Raw genomic sequence first — 13,689 nt, 5'->3', positions numbered from 1 at the left:
CTATTGCAGGGAGCCGGAGGTTCTTTTTCCTCCAGATCTGCGTGTTGGGCTAGACATGAGATGCCAGTGGGCTGGATTCTTAAGAAGACATAGCTGTCTACGTCTGCCACGCCCCATATAAGAAATGGCATGACTTCTGATAATTTAGTACTGGCTAGTTTTCCACTTTCAGACCACTGAGCTATAAGCCCTGAGGAGAAACCAGTAATTCATTCAACAAATTTTTCTCAAGTACCAAGTATGTACCAGGCAACATGACAGGCTCATCAGATTGAAAGAATAATGAACAGCTTCTGCTTTTTAGAGACCGTCCAATAACATTTTCCTGAGGGTTTAAAAAAAAAAAAAAACAGGTGAAGGGAAGAGAAAGAAAATATTTGATGAGTGTTGGCTGTGTGCAAGGCACTGTTGTTACATGCATAATCTTGTTTACTTCTAATAGTAATTCCATGAGAAAGGGCTTTATTAGGCCCTTTTTACGGATGAAGAAACCAAGACCCAGAGTGATTTGAAAATGGCTCCAAATCACCCACCAACTAGAGTACCAGCCAGGATCTAAATCCAACCCGCAGGACTCCTGGCAGAAGCTCGTTTCACTACGCCACACTTCTCTCTCACCTCTTGCTTTGTAGGGTTTGAAGAGAAAAAGGTATATATATTTTAAGAGGGCAGAAATTCACATGGCAAAATTATTCCAGAAAAGGGTGCTCTAATGAAACATGTTGACGGGGTACTTGGCGGGGATGAAGCAAGCTGGCTTTAGGACACGGATTTTTATGTTTTTTTTTTTTCCTTTTATCAGTCTGTCCTAGAAGACAGGACGTGTGAAAGAGCATTTGATGATTCAATGACGAATTAAGGCATCTAAGGTCTGGCAGCCAGGAATTGGCTGTACGACATTTAACAAACCTCCTAAATTGCCTAGGAAAATCTCACTGCCTAACTACTTTAATCCGAAGCATTTTGTCCTTCCCAGAATAGAGTCGTCTGACTACTTAGAACAATTATTTTACCATCATACATGTGAGCACAGTTCAGTGCTGTTAACTAAGGTGAAACTGTTCAGCCTGGCATGCATTCTACTGGATGGCATTTCATACTTTCTCCTCCTCGTGCACGTGTCTGCGGAGCTGAGAGGCCACCTTCTCACTTACGGGCAAAGGTGTTGCCTGGAGTTCTCATTGGGTTCTCAATACCAGGAGGATAATCTCAAGCCACCAGGTAGCTAGTGCTACTCTTAAGAAAACCAACCAATCAACCAACCAGCCAACCAACCAACAAAACAAACAAAAACCTGCAACATAGGATTAGATTTTTTCTATGTGATTAGGAGCCTTCAGAATTAAAATAGGTAAATAGCTTTTAACATAGGTAATAGGTAAACATAAGTGGCCATAATGATGAACTTAACATTTCTTGTCAGGAGACAATTCATTTTATTTTGTGCTTTGGGCCATTTCCCTATGCCTTAATCATGGGCCTTGATTTAGACTGCACCTATTGCCATATGCGTACATTTTTTAAATGGACTATTTGCAATACATTCAGAACAGCACTTCAGGTGTCAGTGTGCTTGTGAATTTCCTGGGGATCCTGTTCTACCAAAGATTAGGATTCTAGGAGTCTGGGTTGGGGCCTGACAGTCTGCATCTCTGACAAGCTCCAGGTGATGCCGCTCCTTCTGGTCAACACGAGATATTCTAAGAAAATGAGCCTCTACAACAGTGGTTCTCAAAATCGACTGTATGTTGAAATCACCCGGGAAGTCTTTAAAAAATCAAGATGCCTTGATTTGTCTTCTACTCCCCCAAAATACTAACTCATTTGGTCTGGGGTGGCATCTGGGCACAGAGAACTTAAGAAACTCCCAGGGGATGGTAATGTACAGGCAGGATCAAGAACTTTGCTCTAGCAGTTTGCCTCGTCTCTAGAAAACATGAGGGCTCGTTTCTGGTGTGACTTCTGTTGCTCTTGAATAAATCCAACAGCAGAGTGAAATGAAGTGGGAACATTCAATAACTTAACCTCCTAATGTTTACACTCATGTCAACTTCTTGAAAAGCAATTAAATTATATGCCCAACAAAATTCATGCCCCTCTCACCGGGGCAAAGAACCATATTTTGGATGCATTTTTTACTGTCTGGTGTAAAAAAAAAAAAAAAACAACAAACTTACAGAAAGAACTAACTGACTAAAGAGGAAATTCCTAATTAAAATGTTTTTCTCACTGGGTAATCTTTTGTGTTATACTAGCCTAATTACTCCTGCCAGGAGTGGTAGCATTGTTCATAAACAGGTTGCCCTCACAAAGCTAAATTTTTTTCTCTCTCTCTCTCTCAAAACCACAGTCATCTGTGTGCACAGCATGTCTCTGACCCTTAGATCAGGGCTTCTCAACCTTGGTGTTGACATTTGAACCACATAATTCTTCGCTGTGGCTGCTATGTCCTGTATACTGTAGGAAGTTTAGCAGCAACCCCGCCCTCTACCCACTCAATGACAACAGCACACACAGTCTCCCACCCCCCCCCAAGTTGTGAGGACCAAGAATGCCTCCAGAAGTTGCCAAGTGTCCCCTGGGGCAAGGAGAAAATAATCTTTGCTTGAGAACCTCTGCCTTAGATCAAAGGAGGTTTCCACATCAGTGACTCTCACTTTCATCTTGAACGTCTCGGTGTGGCAAGCTCTTGGGGTTCATCTGATAAAAATGAGAGATAGATCGGCAAGGTAGGATGAGGCCATTTTCTGGTGAGCACTGACTGCCACCTTGCAGAGCAGAATTTTCATTGCCTGTTTAATTATTTAGTTCTATCTTATTTATTCACAATAACATGATGAGGTTAGAATACTTTACAGTTAACATTGCAAGATGAAATGAAGTGCACAAATGCTAGTTCCTCCTTGAGGATAGCCCCTCCTCATCAGCCAGAAGTACTTTCCACTCCTACAAATTGCCAGAGCTCCACCTGTAATTCTGCTATGGTTCTTGACATTCTCTTCCCCATATTAGAAAAGTGTTGCCCTTCATTTTTCTTCTTATGGATCCCCACAGCTGCATGGAAACAGGTTTCAAGCAGTTTTCATATCCCCACTTCCCCTTAGCTAAAACAGAACTCTGTACAAAGCAAGCCTTCTACAAAATACCCGAATAAGTGAACCCTAGGGTTTGTCCAGCAGCTTAGAGTGAGAAAAAGGGAAATAAGGGCTATTTCCATATACGCGCTTCTACTCGGAGCCACGATCACTTATTCTCTAAAAGGATACACTCCCTGGTGATAATTCTTCCATCAGATGGGAATAACTCCAGCTTAAGTGTTTCGTCCCCAAAGAGCTTGTTATAAAGAAGAAGAATACTGATAGAAGACAAATTAGAACTGTGATTACGAAAGCGCCAGCCCTCTCTCTCGTTCCGTTTGATCTTCTTATGAGAATCCAGTTGTGTTGACATGTAACTACAGTCTGCATCACCATGGAGAATTTTATAGCAAGTGAGAGCTAGACTGTGGAAGGAGAAGGTTTGAAGATACCCGCCGTCACCGCCGTCCGAAGATGGTAGGCGAGCCGAAAGCACAGGCCTGATTTCAGGGACATAGAAAATAGAATCGTATTATGAAACCCGTCAAGTTCCTTGGAATACCCAGTAGCACAGAATATTCGATCAATGCCAACGGCAAGTTGCAGTAGATGGAATACTCTCGTTTTTCTGTAAGTTGGAGAAATGACTATTCTGGCTTCAGGGATGCCACGCGTCGCTCCTTCTAGATCCTTAGCCGTCTGTTTCCACACTTGACGCACAAAACGAATTCCAGGGTCTGTTTGGTATTTGGTGAGGAGTCAGAGGATGGGGTTAAATGGGACTGTAACTGTCATTGGGCTCCTGGCACGAAAGGCGTTGCACCGTCATTCGCTCCTCTTCGCTCCAAAGCAACCCCGAGACAAGGATTTGTGTGCAAGTGGTTTATCTGGGACATAGGCTGGGAAGTGCAGGGAGGGAGTGGGAAAATGGGACCGGAAAAGGAGGAAAGTCAAGAAAGGGCCTGTGAAGGAGCAGCAGAGAAGTGTTGGCAAATGGAGCTCAAACCTCTGAGAGACTCAGAGTTGAACTACCAAGGAGTGAGGAAGCTTGGTAGTCAGCCACCCAGCTCCAGCTCTCATCGGTCGAGGGCCACCCCTGACGCATTCACCTCCTGCCGCTTTCAGCTGCTTTGAGTATGGGTGGAATATACTGGAGTGGCCTGCAGACAATCTCAGTCACAGGAAACCATCGCTGTGTGTGGTGGTCAGAATAAGGGCTACCAAAGATGTCTCTCTCTTGGGGCGCCTGGGTGGCTCAGTGGGTTAAGGCCTCTGCCTTCGGCTCAGGTCAGGATCTCAGGGTCCTGGGATCGAGCCCCACATCGGGCTCTCTGCTCTGCGGGGAGCCTGCTTCCTCCTCTCTCTCTGCCTGCCTCTCTGCCTATTTGTGGTCTCTCTCTGTCAAATAAATAAATAAAATCTTAAAAAAAAAAAAAAAAGATGTCTCTCTCTGTCCTAATCCCTGAAACTGTGAAAATGTTACTTTACAGGACAAGGGGAGTTTGCAGGTCTGATTAGTTTAAAGAATTAGAGATGGAGAGAGGGCCCTAGATTATGCAGGTGAGCTTTATTTAGTCACATGGCTCTTAAAGGTGGAAAGCCTTGGGGCGCCTGGGTGTCTCAGTCGGTTAAGCATCTGACTTCGGCTCGGGTCTTGGGATCAAGCCCCGAGTGGGGGATCCCTGCCCAGTGGGGAGCCTGCTCCTCCCTCTTTCCCTTTTCCCACCCCACCCCTCCTGTACGCATGTTCTCTCTCAAATTAAAAAATATATATATTTAAAGTGGAGAACTGTCTTAGCTGTGGTCTGAGGGAGACGTGGCTATGGAAGAAAAGGTCAGAGAGAGACAGCTTTGAAGAAAAGGGGCTGTAAGTCAAGGAGTGTGAGTGGCCTTTAGAAGTGGGAAAAGGCAAGAAATCAGATTCTTCCCTAGAACTCTATTACATAAGTGAGACAAAGGTGGTCACTACGTATTGGCCCCTGGATTCTTTTTTTTCACTGTGGGCTGAGACCTATTAGCTCCAAAGGCTGCTGGCATCTCAGTCAGGTTTTCACATTGAATGATTTTTCAGATGGTCCAAACAAGCAGATCTTTAGCCGTCTAAAGCCTGCCTGCTTTGCATACCTCATGAAACCACATTCAGCATCTGCGGACCAGTGATAAGACAGAGCCTTGTGGTTATAAGACCCTCAGCTGCCGTGCCTTTTGAAGCTCTCTGAAAGTTCCGCAAGCTGCTGAATGATGTCACCTAGACAGGTAAGCCTCCTCTGTGCTGGGAGTCCCTTTGCCCTCTTCCCTTCTGGGTCACAGCTCCTTGCTGGAAGATTCCGCCCCCCTCTCGTGCAGCTCTGCCAAGCCTATCCCATACAGCTGGTCATGTGGTGCTGCCTCTCCTGGGCCTGCCTTTTTCCTTGATTAGCCTCCAAATTGCAAAAACCACACAAGCCTTCAGAAGCAGTGCTTCCTTGCCAGTACGTTCTGGTTTGTTTTTTGTTTTATTTATTTATTTATTTGTCCGCTGAGGCCCATATTCTGATCTCCAGAATTGCAGATCCTAAGTTTGTCTTGGTTTAAGCCACTAAGTTTGTGGTGATGTGACAGCAATAATGAGAAGCATTTCTTACTGCAAATAACTCAAACCACAAAGACCTCTCTGTATTGATACTTGTTTATGGTGAGCTTTGCAAAGGCTATGGTATGTATCCTGGATTTGGAAAGGTAATGCCAGCAAAATTACAAAAAGATTAATTACTGTGTGCTCATAATGATCTGTGCTTTAGGGAGGGGCTTGCAGGTAAGCATAGACTAATTATACAATTAAAGGTGGTTTTTTAAAACGTTTTTGTTTATTTATTTGAGAGAGAGGGGGAGAGAGAGCACACAGGGGTTGGGGGAAGGGAGGAGTAGAGGGAGAAGCAGACCCCCTCTGAGCTCGGAGCCCGATGCAAGACTTGATCCCAGGACCCTGAGATCATGACCTGCGCCACAATCAAGAGTCATACACTGAACCAACTGAGCCACCCAGGTGCCCCCAAAAGTGTGTTTAAATAGAAAGGCTGAAGTAGTATTTTCCTGAACTTGTGTCTCATTCCAATCCGACCCATTTTTAGGGAGCGCTATGTCTACAGTCCAGTCTGATCTGAGCATCTGTAAAACTTTTTGGTGGCTCCCACTTCAGGAGCACCTCAAGTCTTCCTCCCGCACAGGCGCCATGTCCCTAGTGTTCTGCTGGGCCCATCTCCTCATGACGACCTTCCCGTAACTGCTCGTCAGCCTGAACATCCCTCTTAGCCTCCTTCCACCCATCCGACTCCTACTCCCGGGTCAAGACCCAGATGGGTGGGCATTTCCCAGGGGCTATTTTATGAAGTGCAGAAGCTGCTCTATTGTTGGTCCTCACCAAATCTTGGCACTCACACCTGGCCTGTAGCACCATACCGGTTTCGGGACTGAAACCTTTCGTCCGTGAGTCTATCCATCCTAGGCAACAAAGCACAGACAACACAAAACGAGACTAGTTGAAGAAGCTTTTCTTCTCATTTTAACGTTGAATTCCCTTTTAAAATTTTCTATAGCAAGTCTCTTAAAATGTCTGTATGCAAAACTGGAGCTTCGGCGGAGTTTGACGATTATAGAAATATAAAGGATCACTGATGTTAAAGACCTGAGGTAACTGTTTTATCGCAAGGAAAAAAGTGGTGGCAGCTCCCGTATTGTATTGGTCACATTGTCGTTTGTGTATAAAGTGTCCTCCTTTCATTGTTGTTCTCCTCTTTACATTATGTAGTCATTGCGACCCCCTCCTGGACCATCACGTGAGCCATACTTTTGTCTCCCCATTGCTTTGAGGAGGAAGTGCAACTTCTTAGCTTGGGGAAGTCTTTCCTTGCCTGGCATCTGCTCAGCTCTCCGGGCTCCTGTCTTGTTCACTTTGAGGGAGCCCAGGTGTTGGTTTGGTTCTTGTCTTAGTTGGCTTTTCCAGAAGGCCCTGAGACAAGGATTTGAGTGCATATGGTTTATTTGGGTGGTGATCTCAGGAGGGACCAGTGGAGAGTGGGAAAGTGAGGCAGGGGAAGAAACCATCTCAATTCAACATGTATATCGGTAAGCAGGTTAGAGTGTGGGTAACAGGCTCAATCCCACTGGGAATTACTGGGAGCCAGTTTGGAACATACCTCAGAAGGTCAAGGAAGCTGGGATATTTATCTGTAGTCCCCAACTATTATGGGCAGAGAGCTGTTCCTGGAGTGAGTCCTCAGTATTTCCAGCTTGCCCTACCTGAGTTGGGCATGCTTCTGGGCCCTAAAATCCCTCCTCTGCACACTATGGCAGAGCAGAACTTAGAGCTGGAAGCCATCGCCCTATATAGAAACGAGGAGTGGCACGGGAATAATGGGCGGAGCATTGCCAGCGTTTAGCACGGGGCCCCTCCGGCATGTTTCCATAGCAGGCCTCTGGCCTCTAGCCCAATACATGCCCTGTGTACGTGGGGGTTGTGTCTGCTTCTCAGTCTGTTTCTCCCTGGACCGTGAGCATCCCTAGGATAGAGTCCACTGGATTTTGTGCATGGCTTATAGTAAGTGTGCTCTATGTTTACACTGAGTGCATGAATGAATGAGTAAAATGAGATCTTCTGAAGAGACGACACTGAGGATAAGGGAAAAAGAAAACGAGGAAGAAAACCAGGGCTAGAAAAATAAGATCTAGTAGGAAAGAAGGCAAAGAAAACAGAGATAATGGTAAACAGGCTGGGATGAAAGAAAGAACTGGAGACACTAAAAAGATGGGGATTTCCTCTGAAAGGCTGCTTCTGCACAGTGCTTCGCACCCTGCAAAAAGAGCATTCCATACCGCGAGCCCTAAAATATGGCTGTTCTGACACCTAGCAAAATGGAACAAGTTTGGAAGAAAAGCACTTTACAGACATTTCAGGCTTCCGTGTCCCTGACAGGTACCAGCTCTCCACCCTGGTGGTCTACGGGAATTGCAAAGTACAGTGACATTTATTTATTCTTGCTGGCTTTCGCAATTAAGTCCAAACTCCTAATCCGTACAGGTCTGATAAAGCCTCAACTAAACTCCTCAACCTTTAAGACAAAAAACAAATATGCCTTCTACCTCCCTGGGGAAGCAGTTACAACCTTTTCAACATCCTGCTTGCTAAGGAAGTGGTTGTTACCTTAATTAATGATCTACAAAACCCTCTTTAAACACAGTGTGCAAACACGTGGCAGAATATAGAGTGAAATGTTAAACGATGAGAGAGAACACACACCGTTGCACTATACTCTTCTTGAAAGGAAAAAAAAAAAAAAGAGTTGAGATGATGGAGTTTCCTTTCCAAGGACATGGAGAATGGAGACCTGTAGGGATTTCCAATCTAAATATGTCTTTATAAAGTACTTTATATTCTGTTTGTTAATCTTTTCATGGCTAGTTTTTCAACATGGAATCACTGGGGTTAATGTCCTTGACGTGATTATGGACACATGACATGGACATGGACAAAAGTATGATGTAATGATAACATTTTCACTACTGAAGGCCATTTTCGGGCTTCTGTGGCCCCTCAGTTCTCCGTGTGGCTGTCTAGACTAGCAGCATCAGCATCACCTGTACCTGGCACGTATTTGTTGGAAATGTCCCCGGCTCTGAGTCCGGCTTGGGGCTAGATTCCAGGACTCTGTTGGACCTAGGCCTCTAGGGCCTAGGACTGATCTAGAGCCGCTCAAGAGGTAGCCCATATTCCCGCAGTAGTCTGCAAGTGGACAAGTGTGTTTGCCATTGGTAATTCTCCATTCCTGTGCCTCTGGCTGGTCCAAGTAGTGAGGATTCTTGTATGCATTCTCACAGTTGTAGTCACCTACCCAATTCAAAAGTTCCCACTGGATTCTTTCTAGAATGGATGAAATTGTTGGTCTCTTTAACATTGTCCTACTGCCCTCGCTTTCTCTTTAACACTATAAACATCATTGTGTGTGCCTCTTGAACCACACACGTTTACGTGTTGAACTTAAAAATAAGCTTTCGTTATGACTGTTAATACCACTGAGCATTCCCTAAATAGCTGTGATAAATAACTTCCATTTTTTTCCTACCCACACACATGTGTTTTCATCTCCCAGAATTTGGATATTTTGAGTGTGAACTTAATAGTTCCCAGATACAGACCCTGCCTTCCCTCCTGCATGAAGCCATGCATAGCATCACAGATTTGTTTTCTTAGGATGTGTGGTGTGTGGATCCATGTGATTTATGCTTTAGAAGCCGATCGGATGGAGTTTTCCTTCATACTCAACTGAGTGTGCATTTGAATAAATAGAATTTTCAAAGGTAGGCTGCTGGAACAAATTTGCCTTATTCTAATGTAAGGGAAAGAACTGGCCATCACCCACTGAGCCCTACCTACGTATGAATTGTGGAGGAATTGACTGGAGGTTTGCAGGACTGAAAGTACTCTCATGACTTAGTGGGCAGATGTATGCAAATTATGTCACCCTTGGGATCAAGAAATAGGAAACAATTAGGGTATACTTCTCAATATGAAACTGTCCTAACAATGTTCTAAACTAGGGTTTTCTTTACCATGGCACAATCAACATTTAGGGCAGGATAATTTTTCATTTTATGGTTGGGGGGGCAACCCTGTACATGGTAGGAAATGTAACAGACTAGATGCCGGTAGCACCCTTCCCTTTGATGGGACAGCCAAGCCTATCTCCAGACATGGCCACAGGTTCCTTGGAGGGCAAAACTGCTCTGGCTGAGAACCACTACTCTAAGCCTTTGGAGAGGAAAAAGATGAGCCAGTTCAATGGATTCCTTTGCTTGGATCTGTGGGGTTGATTAGCCTTAGTGATGGTACCATCTGCATTTCAGTAGTCACCTTTCAGCATCAGTTTACATTCTAATTGGGTTAGAAGGCTCTTCCTGGGTTCTCTACCTTTGGAAAAATTGCTCTCCTACTTAGGAAGTTTGGGCACAGCCTGTAACCATGGGAGGTAGAATGGAAGAATTCAGCTTGCCCTTGATTCTTTCCTCTTCTCTTGTTTAGCCACTATAGAGTGGAGGGATGAACTCATTATTTCAGTCCTATGATTATAAAAATCACTGTACATGGGTCACATTTTGCTGTGCAATCTAATTTTCCTTTGTGGAAGAGAGACCAGAGGAATGCAAATGGGAGAGGGGAAATGAAGCTATTTTTAAGATGTTTGATTTTTAATCTGTAGAATATGCTCCCCATTAAATTGAAAAAAAGCTTTATGACCCAGAATCTGGTACCTAGTGGTGGAGAAAGTAGATACTAAAATGAACAATCACTAAACATAGAATTTACCACATGCCAGGGTTTTGCTTTTTTTCTGAGTTTTACTCACAGAAACTCACTTTATTCTCACCAAAGTTCTATGAGGGGAATACTATTAAGTCCATTTTACAGATGAGAAAACTGAGGCACAGATAGGTTTTTCTGTTTTCTTTTTAAGTAGCCTACCAAGGTCACAGGACTGGTCAATTACAGTGCCTCCATTTGAATGTCGGCAGTTCGGGCCCCTCAATTTTGAAGGCAAAACCTAGAACTTCAAAACTTGAATCCCTCACAGGATACCCACCTCAGACAAGGCTAGACTGAGATACTGACAAAGTCAGACACACAAGGCTATTTCATAACATTGTGGAAGCACAAACAAAAACAAGGTCACTCTGCTACCCAGGAACATCCTGCTCTTGGTTAAATTAAGTGACTGCTCTTTCTTTACCAATAAAACTATCATTGTTTTATCCTCACATGAGTCTGCCCTTCTATATATAGGTTACTGAGATACAGAATTATAGAATTTACCCTGCCTTTTTTTGGTTGTTGTCAGAAAGAGAGAGGGAAAGAGGTAGAGAGAGACAGAGGAAGAGAGAGAGAGAATCTTCACCAACCTCAATACCCAGCGGAGGCTGACATGGAGCTTGATCTCACAACCCTGAGATCATGACCTGAGCCGAAATCAAGAGTCAGATGCTTAACCAACTGAGTCACCCAGGTGCCCCAAATTTCCCTCTGCTTTCTGACAACATCCAATCTAGAGCAAACCTCTGCTTCCTTAGGTTTTCCTCCAAATCACCCAAGTTTTACAGAGGAACCCTTCTTCCACTGCTCCCCATGGTATGTGTTCTTCCTCACTGCAGAGTAGTAAACCCACCTTGTTTAAGTACAGCCTTATTTCTGATGGCGTCTGGCTGAAGAGTGTTGACACTACTTGTCAATGTTGCGAAGCTGAAAGTGGTAGTTAATTTCAGATGACTAAATCAGTACCAAAAAGATTAATACAATCTAGAAAATGAGCCAAATCCAATGAAGTGGAAATTTACAGCAATAAATATAAAGTTGTTTATTTAGGTTAGAAAAAGTCAAGCACTCAGGAGGAGAGAACTAGATAGCTATTCATATTAATAATAGGAAAAAAAGACTTGGGAAATTAACAAGCCTTAGCAAAGTCAAAAAGAGCCAGTAGTAAACTAGGATGACTTAAAAGCTCTATTGTAATTTAATGCTCTGTTAAAAGCTGCAGATAAAGAGGGGACATTACGGCTCTTTTGTGTTACGTGTTGATCATGCCTGGGCTACCTTTCCAATTCTGTGACTCATACTTCGAGATGTTCACAAGCAAACCACAAAAGGGGGATTGGTGTGCTGCATGGCTATAAGCCACATCATAGGAAGGACCAGGTCTGTTTAGCTCAGAAGATTTGAGAAGACCTTCCACCTGACCATCCTTAAGTGTTTGAAGGGATGTCTCCCGGAAGAGAGTAAGGAGATTTTTATCGCTAATGAGGAGCAGGGCTGGTCTGACTGGGGACATTCCAGGACTTAATGGATTCAGATAAGCCACTCCAAAATGACCATTTGCTCTGGATTTTTGTCTTCTGGCTTTCGCCAGTGGGGTCTCATGTTCTGTTGGAATGGGAAAATCTAAGGCTCTTGGAACAGTGGGGAGGAAATAGCGCAGGGCTTTTGGGCCTCCTGAGTGAAGGGACAAGGGCTTCTTCTAAGTTGTTTCTCTCCTGGTGGCATTGCATTCAGGTTTGAGGCTAAAGCCTGGATACAAATTGTTTATTGTCCTTGTACGTTTATTCCCATTCAGTAGGTCAATGAGAAGATGATTGGTTGAGAGCAAGATTCGGGTATTTCTAGGTAAAGCTTCGTAGATAAGATCTACCAATATTTTTCCAGTCTTCTATTCTTCTGCAAACACGCATCACTTTCTACCCATTGTTTTATCATGTTTATCAAAAGGAACAACTTGGTTACTAAGATGCTTGAAAGAGCAGGATTATTTCAGCCCTATAGGATGAGGAAATGATCTTTCGAGGAATTAGCAAGTTAGCTAAGACTTAAAGGGTAGATGGTGGGGAGGGTGCAGAAAATCACAACAAAATGAATACTGAAGTCTTACTCTGCCAACTTATTATCATCTGAGAACTTTTGCTCAGGGCCTCAATTTTCACCCTCTTGTCCAGTCAGGTTGAAGCCCCATATTTTTGGGGAGGTTGAAGTTCGAACAATGTGTTAACATTCCTTTTAAAAGACAGCTTATGGTGATGAGCACCAGGTGTTGGATGAAGGTGTTGAATGTGTATATTGGCCACCTGAAACTAATATTAACACTAGGTTAACCGGAATTAAACCGAAAACTTTAAAAACAAAGAGCTTATCATTAGGTGGCCTAAAACCCCTATTTCCTCAAGCAGCTGCAATTTCTGTTTTGTCACTGAAAATAAAGAAATCGGGGCTCTGTGGGCAACTGGAAATATCTGAAACCAGGCCCAATGCCAAAAGTCTGGTGTGGTATGGCCAGATAGTAAAAAGAAAGGAAACAACAAAATAAAGGGAGAAATTCAGGTGAGGCTTTAAAGTTCTTGTGGAGAAATTGTTATAAACATCATGTGGTAGGAAAACTTCTTAATGGAGCTGAGGCAGTAACATAAAAATAGGATTTTACCACATAGACCTGAGGTCTCAGCATCTAATAGACTGGGGTTAGCCCAACCCTAGGGATTTGTATGTTCTTTCAGTTGAAGATGTGGCTTTGATTGTTTCTGAGAAACTCTGCTTTGGTAAAAGTGACAGTGGCTGCTTTGTGAGATGCAGAAAGATAACCTAAGCAACTAGACCTAGCCACAGACTGCCTGGCCCCTCCTTGAAAGTGACCCTATTCCATAACTTCATTGCTTAGTAAAGAGCAGGCATTCTTCCCATGCAAGTAAACGTAATCTGAGGCGTTCTCTCAAATATCTTCCTTGAATACGTCTTAATGTCAGTGTCACTTTGGAAAATGATTTGCTCCTGGTTTTTTTCTTATACCTTCTAAATAATCAGCCTGTATTCTGCTGCAGAGGTCAGTTCCCCAATGACTTCTTTTCATTGGGAATATTGAACTTTTAAAAATGAAGGTTTTAGGGGCACCTGGGTGGCTTTGTCAGTTAAGCATCTGCCTTCGGCTCAAGTCATGATCCTGGAGTCCCTGGATCCAGTCCTTTGTGTGTGTTTGGTGCCAGGCGGGGGGGGGGGGGGGGGGTCCCCTGCTCAGTGGGAAGTCTGCTTCTCTTTTTCCCTCTGCCC

The 13,689-nt window shown here is 43.9% G+C and overlaps 2 protein-coding genes across 3 annotated transcripts in view; one reads left to right on the top strand and one right to left on the bottom strand.

Moving 5' to 3' along the window:
- The window catches only part of FANCB (FA complementation group B), a 367,435-nt gene that overhangs the window by 170,778 nt on the left and 182,968 nt on the right, over positions 1–13,689 (top strand). The window contains exon 12 of the mRNA XM_032331173.1: positions 5,149–5,333. The gene's annotated coding sequence lies outside the window, so the exon portion shown is untranslated. The remainder of the gene's footprint in view (positions 1–5,148; positions 5,334–13,689) is intronic.
- Positions 1–13,689, bottom strand: part of GLRA2 (glycine receptor alpha 2) — a 180,614-nt gene that overhangs the window by 18,391 nt on the left and 148,534 nt on the right. The gene's annotated exons all lie outside the window — the stretch shown is intronic.

This window comes from Mustela erminea, chromosome X (genome assembly GCF_009829155.1).
Source record: "Mustela erminea isolate mMusErm1 chromosome X, mMusErm1.Pri, whole genome shotgun sequence".
Lineage (NCBI taxonomy): Eukaryota > Metazoa > Chordata > Mammalia > Carnivora > Mustelidae > Mustela > Mustela erminea.
The sequence above is the reverse complement of the archived record's forward strand: the minus strand, read 5'-3'. Positions and strand labels throughout refer to the sequence as shown.